Here is a 19,129-nt window from a genome sequence, read left to right as displayed (position 1 = left end):
AAGAAGCCAGATCAATAGCCCCACTCCATCATCATCCCAAAACCAACTCATTCTAGCAGCTCAACCAGCTTAACTAACCCTGATTGGGGAATCCTCGGGATGCCATGGAGCTAGCTGCCTTAGAGGCTCCTATATACCACTCCCCTCCCAACAGAAGGGTTCTTTCAGGAGAAAGGATCTGTGGTTGGAGCATGTCTATGCAGTCAACATAAGTTAGAACAGCTCAGGCTACAAATGTGTTGTAAAGCCACCTTTGCCCTCTTACTGCTTCCGGTCTTTTGTTAAGCACTGTTCATCTCTAGATTTAGCAGTGGCCTGCGGATCCCTGTCCTTGCTGATAGTCCCTGGTGGCTGTCCTTGCTGGCTGGTCACATGGTGCTGGCTGTCCTCAATACCAACTGCTCCTGTTGATGGCCAGGCTATTCACTGCAAGAAAGAATTTTGAAGGACTGGATACCAGGAGCAGGAGCCAGCCTAGCCATCTCTAATAGAGCAATTGCTACATAAAAAGAAAATAGGAAACAGGAGATGCCCTGGGACCAGTGAGAGTACAGCTGCCAGCCAGGAGTGGGATAAGACTGGCTAGGGGTGGAAAGAATGAGGTAGCCAGGCAACATGAGTAAATGGAGAAGAGCACCAGATAGCTGAACAGCATGTCAAGGAACAGGGAGATCCAAGCAGAAGGAACTCATATGCAGAGGGAAGTAAGGAGAAGGGGACCACGTGGTAGCAAACAAGTGCAAGAGAACAGGTGGGAGGCAGGAAGAGATGAGAGAGCAGGATGAAATGTAGAGCATTATAACAACAACAGATACATGTACATTCAACACATTTTAAACATTTTCTATTCCATGTAATCCATTGCCACAGGGATTTTACAGGTGAGGGGATAGTTAACAAGACAATCTCTTTAAGATATGATCCATGCTATGAAAAAATTTGAGAAACCCTGATCAGCAACACAGTCAGGATAAAAGTACCAATACATAGTGAAAAGTACATCGTAGGTGGTCAAAGAAAAGAACATTGTTTTTATGTAGAAAAGAAAAAACCCTGTGTGTCTGCCTGAAAGGAAGACTGGGGCATATTGATATAGATATAAGGTCATCAGCACAAATCTGATCAAGGTTGGTAGTGACTGGAAGTTGACACTGTCTGATAGTTGGGTTCCATGTACAATGAACTGGTAACCCAGTCCAATTCTATCTGATAACAAAATCATTGATAGCCTTACTTGGCCTCAAGTGGCACCTTTGTTGGAAGTCTCAGCAAAGAGGCCAAAACCTGAACGGAGCATGGAGATGAGTGGTGAAATGCGGGGAAGCTTGCTGATACTGTCCCTTCACCAGAAGATTTGGCAAGGTACCTAAGCACATGTCTGTCTTTAAGCCTCTGAGTAGTTCCATTGACTTCAAGAAGTCTACTCCCATACTTAAAATTAGGCGTGTGCTTAGGTAACTTGCTCACTTAAGGTCTCTATGCACACAAAATTCCTATTGATATTGGGGCAGTTTAATATACGTAGATGGAAGAGACTCCCTAATCAAATTTATAATTAATTGCTTTGGAAAAGCACGTCTGCCATTCCTAATGTATGTTTTCACTAATATCAACAACAGCAAATAAACTAAGTAAAACAGAGCTGTCTGGGGTGTAAATATAACACATGAGGGAAGAATAAACAAGTTATGTTTGTGTATTAGGGATGATCATACATAAATGACTCATGGCTCAGCCTTGCTCTGCCACTTATGACTTATACAGTCATTCCCAGACAATGAAAATAATTTTTTTGTACTCCCCATTTTGTACAATCTGTATTACAAGATGATTATTTTCTATCACAAATGTTATTTTGCTTTTTCATGTCTTACTAAGTGAATTAACATGGTTAGCATGATCAGAAGTTTAAACTGTGCTGTCACTGCATAGTATGGGGGACCTGTGACACATGACAGAACAGACTCCACTGAATTTTTCAAATCAGCTAAGTTGTTCTATAGACTTCATGCAGAGAATCACATTTGAGCACAGTTGAACCACTGGAATCCAGTACTGTCTTCCAGTTGATTGAACTGTATGCTATCTAAAAGGAAATGTTCCAAAGGATTGTTTTCAGCAAACTACTTAAGCATGTAGTTAATAATATGGACACTTAAAGTTTGAATAATATTGCAACTTCATGAATAACCAGGATAACATAAATGTTGAAAGTGTGCCTCCTTGAAGTTAAGAAAGTCTGGAGTTTACATTACATAGCTGATGTTCAGTCACCCATCCCTAGCAACAAATTCTAATTGTATTTATATACATTTGATGCATAATTAGCTATATCATGCTATTTCAGTGAGCTAATGAGAGTAGTTGGTACTCTGCATTTCTGAAATTTCGTTTAGGTGCCTAACTGCAAATCTTAACTGAAATTCACTGACTATGAATGATTATAGTAATATTTAAAAATACAGCCTACCAATTAGATGAAAGGAAAATCCCATATATAGAAGTCTTGTAGAATTTAATAGCAAATTAGATTCTTCTTATAGAATTTTTTAATTAGCCTATAGAATGTATCTATCTGCTATAGAATTCTATAGCAGACAGATGACAATCTATTCTGTAGATTATTTAAAAATTCTGTGGGAAAAAAGCCATTCTCAAATAAATTCAGTAGGTTGTATGGTCATAGGTAATTTCTACAGCATAATCTTCAGTTTCTATTGGCTTCATTCCTTTTAAATTCAGTCGGGCTTTTTCAGAAAGAAAATCAGTGTTTTAAACATGTTACAGCTTCTTACATGGAGATCACATTTTAGATTTAATTTTTATCAGTGTTTTGCTTCCACAGACTTTCTACATGGCTGCATAAAAGCATTTGCCTGCACAGCTTTCATTGCTAAGCAAGCTAAAATTTGTGCAGGTATATAGCTCCATTTTGGCTTGAGTTTGACTGAATGTGTATCTGAATGCAGATTTCAAATATGATCATAAGTAAACACCTCCTTTTGACTATAAAAGTTAATAGCGCAAGTCCTTGTAATGGTTATTTGTAAACATATAAATAGCTGTTCTCTGTATGTATAGTAACGAAGAATGCTTGGGCTAGCATTATGCAAGGAGCTGCCTCCCCAGAGTATGCTCTGGCTTCTGCTGTTGCTGCTTCCATATTTGCTGGCCAAGGAAAAGCTGCTGACTTGGCATCCTTTGCAACTGATAGTATTGCAAACATTCAAGACATGAGTTATGAGTGACTTCTGGATCTTTACCAGAGCAAGAGGAAGCCGTGTCCTATCTACTGAAGGTAAGGAACAGAGATAGCTAATGGATGTTGGTGAGTGGCTAGGATTTATTGAATAATAGGCTGGGGAAAACATCCAAACTCTCTGGAACAGCTTTTAAGTCAGGGTCAGATGGAAGGAAGGAAGTCAAAACAACATCTCTTAGGCTTACAATTCTATCCTTTAGAGCAGTGGTGGGCAGTCAGGCTTCTCAGTGTGGCCCATGAGACATTTTGTTAAAACTTGCTCACACATATGAAAGAATCATACAAGAAGCACACTGATTTGACAATTTGTTGCATTTTTGGCAATTATTAAGTATTTTTGTAATTTTTATGTTATATTATTGTAATATTAAGTAATTTTGTAATTAATATTAATGACATAATCTACTAATAATTTTGATTAATTTAACTAAATTCCTTAATTTAATTGAAGTTGATGACAATTCTATTAATATATGAATGAATAAGCATTTCTATAACTCGTTATGATATATTCAGCCTGTATTAAATGTATTTAAGCTTATTTGTGGGGTCATGGTTAGTGCACTTGCCCAATTTCAATCTTGTGGTCCACTGAGATAAAGGAGGGCCACTCATGCAGCCCACTCACTTGCCTAGGTTGCCTATCACTGTTTTAGAGTATCCTAATTGATGTTATGCAAACCCATTTGGATCAATCCTAGTTACATATAGGCACACTGGATGAAATTGACTGACATCAACAGGAGTGTTGCCATTACTTCAGTAAAGCCAGGATTTCACTCACTGTCTTTATTCCTCCCATAGTTTACAGTACATTGCCCTATCTGTATTTCTGGGTTGTTGTTTTTTTTACACGTAAACAAGTTATGTTCTGATACCCTCAGACCAGATTATCATAACTTTACTCACCACTAGTAGAGCTGTACTTCTTAAATTGTCCCATTTAAATCCGTGAGACTATTTGAAAAGTGCTGACCTATTTGTGGTGAGGGAAAGTTGCAGACTCTGGTCCCCATAATCATGTTCTCCCATCCTCACTCTTTTCTGTAATAATTTCTTTCTCTCGTCTACATCCAGCACCTTCCCTTCCCACTCACGTTTCTTGTGTTTTGCTCTCACATGTTCTTTCACTCCTTCGTTCATCTGTCTATCACTCTTTCTTCCCTCTCTGATCTTCTCTATCTCTATCACTCCTTCCATCCTTTTTATCTTGTTTTCCCCCTATCACCATTTTCTATGTCATTTCCTGAGCTTGGTGCTTAGTTCTTCATGGCCAGAAAGGAAGCTAACAGAGGCTCAGGAAGCTTCAACAATTAGGCCCTTCTTGCGTTTCCTACCAGTTCACATCAAGTGCAACCAGATTTAGCTCAATGCATTTCCTGGCGTGCTCCATTTCCAGGTCTCTTAGCACAGTCCACTACCTACACTCTCTTAACCACCACTAGCTTTCTCTACCTCCTCTCAGGTTTCTCTCACACACACTCTTACCCAGACAAAATCACACCCACCAGCCTCTCCTCCCACCCAAACATCTAGGTTGCGCCTTCTTTCTTTTTCTCTTGCTGGAGTGGGCGCGGGGGGAAAAGGGGAGCGGTTAAGTATTGCCTCACTCAGGCTGCCCACAGTGCCCCCTGAATGGAAGAAACAGGAGGAAGCACTGCAGCATCGCATGCCTGTGCATTTTACCTCACAGCTATTTCACAACCAGGGTTTGACTTCAGTAGATCTACTTGTGTGAGTAAGGATGGCAGAGATGGATTCCCAATGGACCTTGAAGATAGAGGGACCGTAGTTAGTTACCCAATTATAGTGCTTTGTGTGTGTCTGTACAAAATTGCAAGTGCACAATTAGATATATTTTAATACACAGCCCATTGGACCGTTCCTCAAGTGTTTTGTCTAGAACATTCTTTACTACAGCAGCTCTACAAAACAGACCTTTACAGGGGCATATATTCATATGCAATGAAAATAACATCAGCTGCTCTCAGATTTTCTGTAGTGCCGCAGCCTACAAACAGTGAACTCTGGGCACACAGTGCAGATGCCACAGGGATACTACAGAATCTATAAAAGTTGTTACATACATTTCTTATCTTTGCAGCTGAAATTGACAGTGAAGTTATTACTGAGTACAATAGGATTCCTGCTTACAGGCAGGACCACTTACTGTTCTGCATTTGCAAAATACCTTGTCTAACAGTTAATTTTTTTTATGGTACTTTTTAGACATTCCATTCTTCAATCATATGTATGATTCTGCGTGGAAGAGTCTGGATATCACAAAGCTGCTTACCTGAAGTTTTCCTGTGGCAGAGTTAGTGTGCTGTTATGTAGATTTCAGTTTACAGCATTCTATTTCACCTGAATTTGCTTTGTTCTTTCCTCAAGGATACATAGGACTTGTTTGAATTAATTTAATTTGCATGTTCATTGTTCAGACAGCTGTGGTAGAAATTACTGTACGCTAAAATGTTCTGTTGGATCTGTGGAGCTCCCTTTGAAATCAGTGAGAGACATGCACATTAATCGTGGGCTAAAATATGGTCAATTAACACACATTGTTGCTTTGATTTGGCATCTTTGGAAATAAGTCCTAATGTTGTCTTTTTCAGAACTAGAAATGTATGTTTTGTGCAGAAATGAAATTGCTCCAACCTATCCAAACTGTAGGAGACCTATAGGAGAATTAACAGGGTTTTACAGCAATTCAAATTAATAGAGAAACTTTAAAACCAGTTTTTATTTATAAATACATATGATATGCCCAATACAATGTCTCCAGTGCATCTTTGCTATCTAACAACACATTCCTCTTAACACTCAAAGTCAAAAAACCAATATTTTCAATGTATCTCCTAGTGTCTTTAAGCAGATAGCATGGCAGACCAGCGTGATCACTGTCCGCTTTGTCCTTCATACAGTTTAAACAAGTGACTAACTTATAAAATACTAAATACAGTTTCAGTTTGCTCCTAAGACAACAACAGAAAGGATCAAAGGATAAAACAGAGGGAAATGTGTGATCCAGTTGTTTTGCAACATGATGTACTCCTTAACATACAGGCAAGGGCCAGTATTCTAGTATTTATACTGACTAGCTGAGCTGTTTATTCAGGTAAGTAGAAAGTATACATTAGATTAATAAACACTCATATAGAGTTTGATGCATGATAAAGAGATTCTGCTAAACAATCTGCGAGTGCTGTATTGTTAAAAGCCATGCTGCATAATTCTTAGGACCTAGCAGTAGACAGATCTACAAATGACGTAGAAATCTGAACTAGATCTATCTAGCTCTCTTTTTAAGATATTCATTACTGTGAGGTATCTGGTCACTTCGGGTGAAATCCTGTCCCCATGGATGTCAAGGGGCATTTTGCTGACTTGAATAGATTCAGGTTTTCACCACAAGTGCTTAGAGATTTGTGTCCCATTACCTCAGAAACAACAAAAATAGTCAGAAGCTAAGGATAAGAGTAATTCATCTTCCCAGACTGTGGCGTATCATCTGACATGCTGGGTGGAGACTCCTCCTTTGACTTACCCACATGGCATACCCACACCCGGAGTGGAGGACTGGAAGGTTTGTTCAGCAGCAGCTGCCATGCAGGAAGTCCACATCTAGCTGAGCCGTGCAGAGTGTGCATGTCACTTGTGTGTATCCTTGTCAAGCTCTCACCTTCTCTCCCTTGTTCAGCAGAACAGCACTGGTCCTACTCCCTGGGGAGCAGAGGATTTTGGCTTTTGTGACATATTGAAAGCTTCATAATTAAGAGAAAAAAGTGTCAGAAATAAGAATAAAAGCTGTTGGCACACTGCACTATAAGGCAGATTAGTAATTTCTGTCTGTTTCTTTGATGAACAGTACTTGATACTGATAATCAGAATGTTAATTATTAACCAAGTGAAGTCATTCATTACTGAAAGTCTGAAATATCTGTCTGGTTTCCATAGTTCATCAGCCAGGTTCTCTCTTTACTTCTCCCCCCCACAGTATGTGATATCTCTGAACTGTTACTTAACTTTAATAACTTATTTCATGATGGTTAGCTTTTTTCTGCTAATAAGGCACAAAGGGTCAGATTCTACCATCAGACAATCTCAGTCACTGTAATGGAACCTCACAGATGTAAATTAAATCAGAATTTGGTTCTGACCTTAGGGCTCAAATGTGCCGTGAGGTCACAGCTCGATGCTCGTGAGGTCACAACTTGATGCTGGGGACAGTGACGAGGTGAAATTGCTGCACTGTTAGCTCAAGGAAGCCCTAAGGCACAATGCCTCACGGAGTTTCCAGAAGGCAAAACCAACCTACCAGCCTTCAGAAGTTATGTGCTTTTCTCAGAACCCAGTCTGCTCCCTGCCTTTCCCCCTTCAAAATGCACTGCTAGCCAGAAGGAGGCCATCTGCTTAAAGGAATTCTGGGACTGCAGTAGGGCCCAGCCCCTCTGTGCTGCATAAAGGGAAGAAATATTCTTTCTGCCCTCCCTGCTGATGTACCTGCTTCACTGGCTGACTTCCTCAGGATTTGCAAATCCATCAGCTAAATTAAATGAAAAATCTAACATTCAGATACATTATGTAGATTTATAACACACTCTGAACAACTCAGATACCAACACCGAAAAATGGATTATAGTGGTCTATATGTGTAGTATCTGTGATAGATAACATTGAGTCTATATTTTATTTAGCTTTTTTGGATAAGCAGCTGGAAGCCAGAGTAAAAATAATTGCTGGCACATATTTAAAGTGTGACGAGAAGTTGTTGTATTATATGGAATGCCTTCCAATGAAGTGAAAGGGAGATGATGTGTGAGAGTCAATGTGTTGCTCTCTCTGGATTGGTTGCAGTTTAGAAAAGACATGAGGGTTCTCTACAGTTAATGGAGCTCTTTCTTTAGCTCAAGTGGTAGCGTTATGGTGTTTAGGAGATGTAGGAGCAGGTTTCTACATCTGCCTCTGCTGGTATGTCTGGTATATTGCAGAGGTTTAGTAGCCTCTCTATAGTTAAGGCTGAAAACAGGGTTCTGTTTTATAAGGCCAGTTTTGGATTTCCTTTTCTACCTCCAATCTCCAACAAGAGAGAAGGAACAGATTAAATCCTTATTCTTCCAGTTTTTAAGAGCTGAGGCTATGTCTACACTGACGGCGGCAAAGTTGCTGCTGTCAGATCGACTTATCTGGATCCACTGAGCGGTCAATGAAGACCTGCTCAGTCGATCCAGAAGTCGACGTTATTAATCCACCCCCGAAAGTGGTGTAACGCTGCGTCGATGGGAATGTGGTTCCCGTCGGCACAGTGCAGTGAAGACGGCACGCAGAAGAGAAGCACAGCAGTCAACGGAAGTTACTCAAGTTCTTTGCGTACTTTGCGTAACTCCCGTCGACTGCCGCCGAATCACGGAGGTAACGTGGACAAAGCCTGAGTCTCATTAACAATGTATTATTGAAATTTTGGATACATTGAGCATGAACTCGTCAAGATTAAAAAACTTAAAATTGGCTCCTTTTTAAAATGTTGGAAAAGTCTCTAATATTGCTGTGTTTGCCCAGCAAGATCACATTGCAGGCCTGGAGGTTTGGGTGGATTATGACATTGTCACATGCAGTAAGCCGCTTTCAGAAATGTAGACAATAGAATGTTTAGGGCTACAGATTGCAGGCCCCTTACCTTGGTTAGGACTCATTTGCTCAAATAGTCCAATTGACTTCAGTGGGACTACTCCAGTCAGTACTCAGCATGAGCCCAATCTTGCCCTTAAGAGATTGCCATTGTTTGAAAGCAGGCCATGATTCTCCATCATTGAAGCTGATGGGGAAAAAAAATAAAAGGCCAAAGAATAATATTCTACGACAGACGCTACCATTGACAAATTGCTACACCAGCCAAAGCAAAGATACCAGATTGCTATATTGCTTGTACTGGGAAGCATAGGGACTGCCTGGCTGCTCGGCAGGGTGGCACCCACAGAGAAGCTGAGCACAGTCTAATGCTAAATGAACAAGTAATGAAAAGGTAATTTGAGACTTGTTTGTGTTGAGCCCCTCTCCTTCCCCCTCAAAAAAAAAAAAAAAAAATATATATATATATATAGAAACTATTTAACACTAAGCAGTGAAAGCAGAGGCAGCCATTTCCAGCTGAAAGCATTTTCTTCTTAACAATAAAAAAGTTAACTTACTTATTGAAGCTTCTTCAAGGAAGTGGTGGTACAGTAGCACATGTTGCAGTTTAATGCCCTGCAATAAGTTCTACAGAAAAGCTCTTGCCCCATCGCTTTTAGCGAGATTTAAGCTACTACTCTGCTTTATTTGTCTCTTTCTTTGTCTACTGTTTCCACTGAAGGGCAGTTGAAAGTGAGTTGAAATCTATTTGAGCACAAAATCCAACTATAACGCCAACATAACTAAAAAGGAAACAGACTTACCAATGATGCATGAGCTCTGCTTTAAAGTAAAGTATTATGTAGTATATTTACAATGAGCTAAATTAATCTCTGAAATCCAGTGCAATACACCAGCAATGAATTTGACCCAGGCATCCCTGTAGATCTTTATTAGATGGCTAAGTATCCTGAGTGGAGGGGAACCTCTGTTTCAGTTAAATAATTTTTCTGAGCAGCCTGAGTTGCCTTAATTTTACCACAGTATAAGCATACTGTCATAAAAGGGTTAAGATTTTAGTGTTGCTGAGCGCAAAACAGAAGTTGCATGTTAAAGCACAAAATGTTTTACAGCATGCTTTGAATAATTATTTAGTTGTCGTGTGTGCTGGTACGAGGGACACCTATTTGGCTATTCTGATGGACATAAAGGCACTATTTTTCTACATGAATGCCTGAGAGACTGTCTTTGTTTCAGTCCCCTGAGATTTCTCCCCCTTTTTCCTCCATATCGGCTGCTTTCAATTTACTTTGGCAATACAGTATGTGCGCTCTAATTAGGTAGCAAGTTTTGGATGTTATTGAAGCAATATGTTTTCAGCCAAGGAAGTTTACTTTATTGTAAAATTCCTTACACATGTGAGTGTTTAACCACCTGAGTGCTCTTTGTTTTCCTAAAAATATACTCAGTTCATGTCATTCTATTTCAGTTTAAAATATATAGTGATACCCTGCACTTGGTGGGGTTTTATAACAAGTAAAATGTGTTGGATTTATTTCGTCTGCTTGGAGCTAAAAAATGTTAGCAAGTTCTCACACAGCTGTGAGGAGAAAGAGAATCATCTTTCATTGGAGACTTTAATTCATTTGAGTAATGCTTCTTTTAAAAGTAGGAGATTATGATTTTTTCCCCCCCAAAATTACTGCTTTTTGAAGAGTAGAGTTTTGGTAAGAGATAAGTTCCTAATATTGAACCTGATGGTGTGCATGGAATTCCAATTAAATTTAAATGGGAGTTCTGCAAATAGCAAATCCAGATCATTGTCTAATTGTCTTTGATATTAAATTAATAAAACATAAGCAATGACTTCTTCAGACAGTTTATAAGGATTTTCAGCACATGGCTGATTTTGTAGCCAAACTGACTTGCATGAAATCACCTATTTATTTTTGCAGGTAAAATGAAGAGTTTCTCTCCTAGAGAGAAATCTCTCCTGAGCCACCTAGATCTCTGTGCAGATATTCATTTGGACCTCTCCTTTGCATTAACTCCACAAAGATTCGTGCTTCCTAAGTTTCACTTTGAGTTTTAGATTGAAACAAAACTAGAATCTCAAAGCAAAACGCATTAGAAAATACCAGGTTTCCCTGATTTTGGTGCTAAAAATTGTGTGATACTGAATGTCTCCAGGCTTCAGTGCAGATTCACAAATTGTTTCAGATTTATCTGAAATTAGGCTTAGTTTCATTAGAATCTTTCAATGAACTTGAGTTAAATTTCATATTTGTGATATTTTGTGTTTTATATCCCAAGTTCCCCACAGCTCTATCCTCTCACTCTAGTTAGGTCTCAGATGATGAGTTGGGTTTGCAGTGCACTTATAGCTGTGTTGAAAGAGCTTGCACAATACCTACCTCAAGCCATATCTAATAGCCCTGCATTTTTAGGAGTACTGAATTCATACAAAACACCGTTTAATCTAAAATCCTTGGGGGGGAGGGGAGAAAGAGGGAGTGTTTATGACTGTCTCTTCCAGTACAAATGGAAAGTGAGGTCACACTGGTTTGAGGATGTTTATATGGAGGGAGAGATCAGAGGTCTAACATTAACTAGATATTGTTGCTTTTGACTTTTTGATTCAGATCCTTAAATTTCAATAATTTGACCATAACTTGTCAGAAATATGCATGTGATTCTTGGGTTGGAGAATAGAAATTTGTCTGTCAATTAAACTGTCTTTACTTACAAGCAGATTGGAGCCCAATGAGCAGCAGCTTTTGTCAATAGCAAATTGAAACTGGCCCCCAGGCAAGAAATCCTTTCCCTACCCTGACCTGAACCATTATACAATATGATCCCCTACACTGTTGTGGGACCAGCTACACTGATTTCCTGGGGCCAGCACCACTGGTGAGTTTGACCCCAGGGTTTCACTACTAAGCCCAGACAATGATCCAGCATAGTTATATTTTCCCCTTAATGAGTAAATGATGAGGCTGTGCTCTCTGGATGTTAAGTAGGTTTAAGCCCCATTGCTTTTGCACAACGAAAGTTTGAGTCACTTGATTCATTTGCCTTCCCAGATCATGCTCTATTGATCGCCTTTGGCTGTATCCTCAAACACACATCTGCTTGGAGCTTATCCATCCCAAAGTTCGCTTTTGTTCACTTAGATGGAATAATTCAGTATGCTATGATACTGACTAGAGGCAAGAACTAGCCACTAGCTTTTTCTGCTGATTGGTTATCTTCATGCATCTTTCAGGTACCTGAAGGTTACCCTCAAAATCCTGTGGATCCAAACAGACCATCACAGAGAATGCAACCTCCATTATTGTCTACAATGGGTTGTGGAACAGATCTTCAGGCCATGTTAAAAAAATCATTCTTGAAGGTGGAGAGAGGCCAAAAGGCTGTGTCCAGTCTGTTAGAAGAGCCAGGGTTGTTCCCATTTCATGAGCATACAAACCCTTTCACTAAGGGTTGAGATGAGCACAAGACATCTTCTGTTGCAGAATGTCATGCAGTCCAGTGTTCCTTTGGCTGGCCAAATATCTGACACTTAGGGTGACCAGATGTTCCAATTTTATAGTCGGAGAGTCCTGATATTTAGGAATTTGTCTTATATAGGCGCCTATTACCCGCCACCTCTTGTCCCGTTTTTTCACACTTGCTGTCTGGTCGCCTACTGACCCCGTAGCAGCAGATTCAATTGCTGTCTGTGTGAAGAGTAGAAAGAGGTTACTGCAGAGGCAGCAGGGAAAGAAAAGCCCAAGAACACGAACTGGAAAGCAGTGTAGCAGAAATGGGGCAGCATTTTACTGTTTTTATGCCATTCACTGACCCTGTAGAAACTACAGCTAAAGACCATGACCAAACTCCCATTGACTTCAGTAGGGCCAGGATTTCACTCTACAAGTATTTACAGTACATGACAAGGGGGAATAATAAGTATTTATGTAGTGATTTAAAACAAGTTAACTTTTTAATGTAAAGCTTTCGTTAATCAACATTGTAGTATTAGAATCCCAAAACCCAGGGCTGGTACTTCAGTTATGCAGCAGATAAAAGTGATCATTTTAGCTGTTCCTTGTTGATGCATATTAAAATCATCCCCCTTTTTCCCTACAAGAGTCTGCCTGTTCACAAAAACAATCGATCCTCCCAGCTTAGATGTGCCATCTTCATTGAAGTGCAGGGTTGTGACAGTTTGAATTGGATGAAAGATGTTTTCAAATTCTGAGATTTTATATTGCTTTATTGGAACGCACAGCAGAATCCTTCAGTGTAGGCTTGAGATACCTAAAACAGCTGACTTGACATTGGGGTATGTTGTGTGGACCCTTACTCAAATGAGTGAGACCTGCAGGTATTCTACATGTTAAGCGTCTGATCCTGCCAGGTGCTGAGTATTTCCTATGAGGTGCTGAGAAACCTCAACTTCCATTAATTTCAATGGGAATTGTGAAAGGGTAAGCATCCACTAGGACTGAGCTCTGCTGGCCTGAACCAAAGCTCACTGAGGTTAACGTGAGTCTCCATGATCCTTAAAGAGTTTGGGCCCTAAATGTGTTCTGCGTGGTTTTGCACTTTCAAATAGAAAGTGCAGTTCCAGTGGTTCCAAAACTAAAATGAAATGTTTTGCATTCTCCTTCCAAGTTAACTTGATAAGCCTCTGTGCAGAGAAAGGTGCTCTATGACAAACACTCCATAGTGGGTGACTGGTGTGATAGGAGCGGTTGCAAAAGCGGTTCTGAACATATGCAAAAGGATTCCTTCCATTTTTAACTGTGACTTTTTAACTGTCAGAAATGCCTGTTTAGGAAAAGCATATTTGCCTGAGAGAGAAATGTTGCCAGGAGCGTGAAATTAGAGAACACAGAAGAAAGGCAAGTGCAAGAGCCAAAGGTAGCAATGGGTGGGGATTCAGTGCCCAATCCTGCTGGTTGCTGTGTGTCTGTTCTGAGGTCTCGAACCTCCTCAACTATTATTGCCAGCACCTTGCAATGGGATTGGGCCCTGAGATAGCAGTAAGTGCTGATGTTTTCACTGTAGCCATCTGCATGGCAGGAGCCTTGCCATTGGCTTTTCTGGCTAGATGTTTTGTTTGTTTATTTTTAATAACTTCTCCCCACTGCCTGTTTCTACTTACAAGAATTAGAAATTTGGTTCTCTTGAACGATTTGACTAAGATTTGAACGTGCAACCTGAAGCCCTAATCCTGCAAGCTACTCTGCACAGAGCCCCCCTGCCTTCATTGGGATCAGGCACAGATCTGCCAGTTGAGAGCAGTTTGCAGGATTGGGCTTCAGATTGCATGTTCAAATCTTAGTCAAACTGTTGGGGCCTAAGTGAAGATTGTACCACTGGACAGTCTATTTTGACTGTTTCTGTATAGATTATGCTGTTCCATGCAGGTTTGAACATTTACTACATGAATAATGTATAAGTAGCAATGTAAACACTCAAATGTGTTTAGTATATTGTATAAACTAGTGAGAGGATTTAAAATCTGTTACTATTCTTGAGGTACTGCATTTTTCAGAACCAGAAATTAATGCTATCAGATAAACAAGTTTTAAAATCTCTACCTGCTTTGTAGTTTTAATTTGGCTGATGCTAATAAATTGACTTGGTGTTTTCAAAATCTATTATATGCATGGTTTCAGTTCTGTTGTATTGGCTTATGATTGGCATTATAGACAACTGTGATTGTAAATCAACCTCTGTTAACTAAAGGCCCAAATTAAAAAGAAAACAACCGAGCTTTAGATTTAAATAGTGCTCCATGTATTTGGTGAAAATGGAGAACAGTTTGTCATAACCCTTTTTTTTTCTAGCAAAGCTGTTAATTACACATGCAAAAATGTACTGTGCAATTTTGACAAACTACTTTCTGATTTGCATCCTACCACATATAGTAAAGCATAAGATTTCAAGCTGTATCCTCATTTTATTCAGGGCTCGATCCTGCTCCCATTCAAGTCGGTGGGAGTTTTCTCATTGACTTGAATAAGAGCAGGATCAAGCCCTGACTGAGTTTATTACAAAATATAAACATGTACATCATGTAACAAACCACATTGCTTAGGAACCAACCCTGAAAGGGGCTGAGCATCTCTTGTTGGCTGTAGTAGAAGTTTAAGGTCTGATCCTATAAACATTTGCTACCAGAAGGAATGCTCATTACTGTCAACAGTATCATATAAATCCAGTGGTATTACTCCTGGTAGTAAGCAATTCTCCCAATAGTAAGTGATTGCACGATTAGGCCCTCAAAACATTGAGCATGTTCTAAGAGAGATTCAGCAACTTGCATTTCACCCACTTTAATGGAGGTGTATCAGGTCTTTCCCGAAGATCTGCACCCCGGCTCTGGCCTCTTTATGCTGGGTAAAAGGGCTGAAGCAGCGTAAAGAAGATCTGAAAGCCCCAGATCTAGCCAAGAGAATCTGGCACAGGAACTGGGCATCACAGCTTCAGGCTGACCTCCTAGCTCTGGTGCAGAATGTGTGTTTGGGAATACGAAGAGACTATTATAAGAAGACAGGCTCCCAGGACTCTATAAACTATACTGGGGACCTTTCCAGCCCTCAGACAGCCTGGAATCAGGTGGATGCAATGGTTGGTTAAAGCCACTATAGCCCATCCCTGCCTCACATTATAGCTCCGTATTCTCTGCTGCGGCTTAGAGGCAAAGTACAGAATTTCACCTTAGATGAGCAGTTTCATGAGAGGCAGAGAGAAACAAGGTCTGTGGAGTAGGCTGAAACGGAGTCTCTGGAAAATTAAAAAAATGATGGGCCTTCTCCTCCTCCTTTTGAAGAAAATGGCACAATTCCCATTGACTTCAGTGAGAACAAAATGAGTCTGAAGGACAGTATTGAGCTGCGAACGGTTGGAGGCCAGTAGAACTAGGACAGTGGGATGTTGATGGATTCCTGTTCCTTTGTATGTGTGAGAAAGCAGGGAGTAGCATATTGCACATTCCTGAGAGTTGGGACAGAGGCTGTAGAGAAGGGAGGTGCAGTGGTTAATGATGTTTGACTTTACAGCAAATAAAATATCCGAGAGCTAAAAAGAAAAATAATAATCAGCCCCACTGTTTTAATTACCAAAAACTTGTCACTAGAAATTCAGGAAAGAACCTCAAGTTCAGATACAGTACATTAGGCAGAATCAAACAATCATAAATAATTATTTAAAATAGCTGAATGTTGTTACAGTCCACAACATATCTTGCCTTAAATGACAAAGAGGAGAAGCATTCCACTTTTCTAAATACAAAGAGGTTTCCATAATTAAGTTTTTAATTGCTCTGACTTGATTACTCACTCTCATAATTTTCTAGGACAAATAGGTCCTTGGGGATGCCTCCTCTGATTGCAGACAATGGGACAGATCGTCAGCCCCTGCTAAAGCTACCACACTTTTCCAATGACTCCGGTGGGCAAGAAGTAGGATTGTAAAGGATCAGAGCATACAGCCAGAATAATTGAGAGCAGCCCTTAGACTTAGAGCCACATTTTCCCACTCCTCAGCTACTCTATGTAAGCGTGCACAGCTGAGGATCTCATCTGATGCTGTATTCATAGCCAATTACCACTAGTGGCTGCATGCCTTCCATGATAGTAGGATAAGAGCTGTAGGACTCTTCAGTTGCCTGAAGGATACATCTAAAATGAATATATGCTATAATAAGAATATAGTATAAACATTTTCAAGCACTGGGAAATCAAAATATGGACAATTACATAGAATTATCCTAAGAACTGCCTTCAAATTACTATTCTTATAAAAAGTCGTTTCATAGAGCTATGCAGACATGCAGGCAAGCACAGCTGCGAGCTTAGTTATAGCATAGATAGAAAATTGTTGGAACAGCATACAAATAATGAGATACAAAGCGCAAAGAGGGAAGTTAATTTTATGTATAATTAAAATATCAAATTATTGAAGAAGTATGATAGATATTTTAAAGGAATTCTTTTTGTAAATGGAGTTAATCCAGACATTCTAATCTGTTTATCAAATGACTTCCATTAAAAAGGAGCAGTGTATTTTGCAACTGTAATTACCGTAGCATTTATTGGTGTTTTGATACTATAATTTTAAATGTAATGGCATATATCATTGCCATAAAATCAAGTAAGGTCATGTACGCACCTTACAGGTAGGGGAAAATGTTTTCCCCCTTTTAAACAAAGAATTAAATATATATTGGGTGAGTAATTCTTCCCTTTTCCCCAACATTTGTTTTAAAAATTACCACTCAAGCCCAATGCATATTTAAAGAGGTTTGTCAAACACTTAAGCCATGTCAAAAATGTATTTTAATCACTGTTCATAGAGCGGAAAGGTCAAGCCACTGAAAACAGCAGCGCTGAAAAGGCAGCTGTTTTGCTCTTGCATTCTTTTTAGAGCCAAATCCTGCACACATGTGAATAGTCCTTACTCATGCAAATAGTGCCATCAAGCCTATAAATGTTATGGGCCTGTTCCACAGCCCTCTGAAGTCTGTGGAAGAAATATTCCTATTGATTTCAATGGGCTGTGGATCTGGCCCTATAAGAGTAAGAGTCTGTGGGATTATGTTCTATATTGCAGTAATTGTAGTCCCTTTAGTTGGCTCAAATAACTCTTCCTTCCAGTGCCAACACAGTAATGCATGGGTCTGAATTAGCATGCGAAGTACATGGATGTAAGTGTAGGGTCTAGAGAAGCCTGCATGATATGGGCATTAGTTGTTATTTGCTATTATTATTTATTTATTACTATTTACTTGTATAATCATAGTGCCTGGGAACTCTAGTCATGGACCAGAACCTCATTGTGCTAGGCACTATACAAACACAGAACAAGAAAAATATGGTCCCTGCCCCAGAGAACTTACAGTCTAAGACAAAGATAACAGAGGGATACAGATGGACTAATGACAAGAGTACAAGGAAACCATATGGGCAGCATGATAGGCAGTGGTCTCAAGACACCAGCAGCCTTCGTTAAGACATTGATATATTCAGTCTTCTATATTTGTCTTACGTTTATTCACACTTCTTAAAAAAAAACCCATAACTAAATAGCAGAGAGAAAATATATATCTTTGAAATGGAAACATTTTGTTTTTGCGAGGCTATGAGGAAAATGGGATGAGCAAATTGTACTGCTCCCCAGATACATTGACACATGGAATGCCAATAAAGCAGTATGTTATGAAACATGTAAAGTAAGCACTGAATTATGCCTCTTAGGAAATAGGAAAGTTTTGAGCACCAGAGAGTTCATGTTTTGGACAGACACCCAGGTTTTTAATATTGGAAAAGCAAACAGGCTGGTAGATGGGGAAGGTGAATATTAAACAGCAGTGGAGGAATCAGATGGTTTCAGGGACTGGCAATGAGTTATAGAACTTTTTATTTCTAGGTCGGCAGTTTATACCTAGCATAGGACAGAAGTGACTGAAATGCATCCATCAAATGTCTGTTCATGGTTTATTTGAAATGCATTGGTAGCCTCAGTCTAGTTCCTATTGACCCATTTAGGAGCGTAAGTGACTTTGAATGAGACTTAAATGCTTTTTTGAAAATGTCACATCAGGTGACCAGATCACATCAATCAAAATGACTCCAATTTATAGCATGTTCTCAGTTTCAACAGAGACACCAAGAAAGTGAGAGGATTTGGAAACTGAACTCTTCTGTGCTGCTGGTCCCCCTCTACCTCTCCCACATACTAGAGTTGTAGTTGTATTGTAAAACGAAGTACGTGCATTCTGTTCATAGAATAATAATGGCCTTTTCCAGGACATCTCACTCCAGAACCTTTACTAAGCATTAAATTCACTTAAAAAAAAAAAGTCAAGATTGGGCCCTAGTACCTAGTTACGTAGCCAGAACATTTACAATGGAGCTTCCCATCCCAGCGCGCAGTGACCCAAAGGAACCAGAGTGAGTGATCAGCAGTTGGCCCAAGGTATGATATTTGGGTTTTTTCCCCTGATGTGTATATTTCCTTCAAGTATTGTTTATTATGAGGATTGCGTAATAATTGTCCGTGTTGCATGGGAGCAATATGGCCAGGAAAGGAAAGACTTTGTAAATAAATGGTCAGACTCTGATCCTTTTACTTATGGAGAGTAATTAATGGAACTAGTCCCAGGGTAAAGTGCTACTCACAGTGAGGAAGGATGTCACAGTTGGGTCCAAAAGTATAAATATATACATTAAAAAGTGATATTTTTAAATCATACAAGCAAGA

General features: G+C 39.6%; 1 protein-coding gene across 9 annotated transcripts in view; it reads left to right on the top strand.

Annotated features, from left to right (window-relative positions):
• The window catches only part of MBNL1 (muscleblind like splicing regulator 1), a 288,655-nt gene that overhangs the window by 188,027 nt on the left and 81,499 nt on the right, over positions 1 to 19,129 (top strand). The window contains exon 2 of one of the 9 annotated variants that reach the window (XM_067550608.1): positions 3,082 to 3,298. The exons of the other annotated variants lie outside the window; for them this stretch is intronic. The gene's annotated coding sequence lies outside the window, so the exon portion shown is untranslated. The remainder of the gene's footprint in view (positions 1 to 3,081; positions 3,299 to 19,129) is intronic. 9 annotated transcript variants of the gene reach the window in all.

The sequence above is a fragment of the Emydura macquarii genome, unplaced genomic scaffold (assembly GCF_026122565.2).
Source record: "Emydura macquarii macquarii isolate MOO-44397 ecotype Brisbane River unplaced genomic scaffold, CSIRO-AGI_Emac_v2 contig_18, whole genome shotgun sequence".
NCBI classification, from domain to species: Eukaryota; Metazoa; Chordata; order Testudines; family Chelidae; genus Emydura; species Emydura macquarii.
The sequence above is the reverse complement of the archived record's forward strand: the minus strand, read 5'-3'. Positions and strand labels throughout refer to the sequence as shown.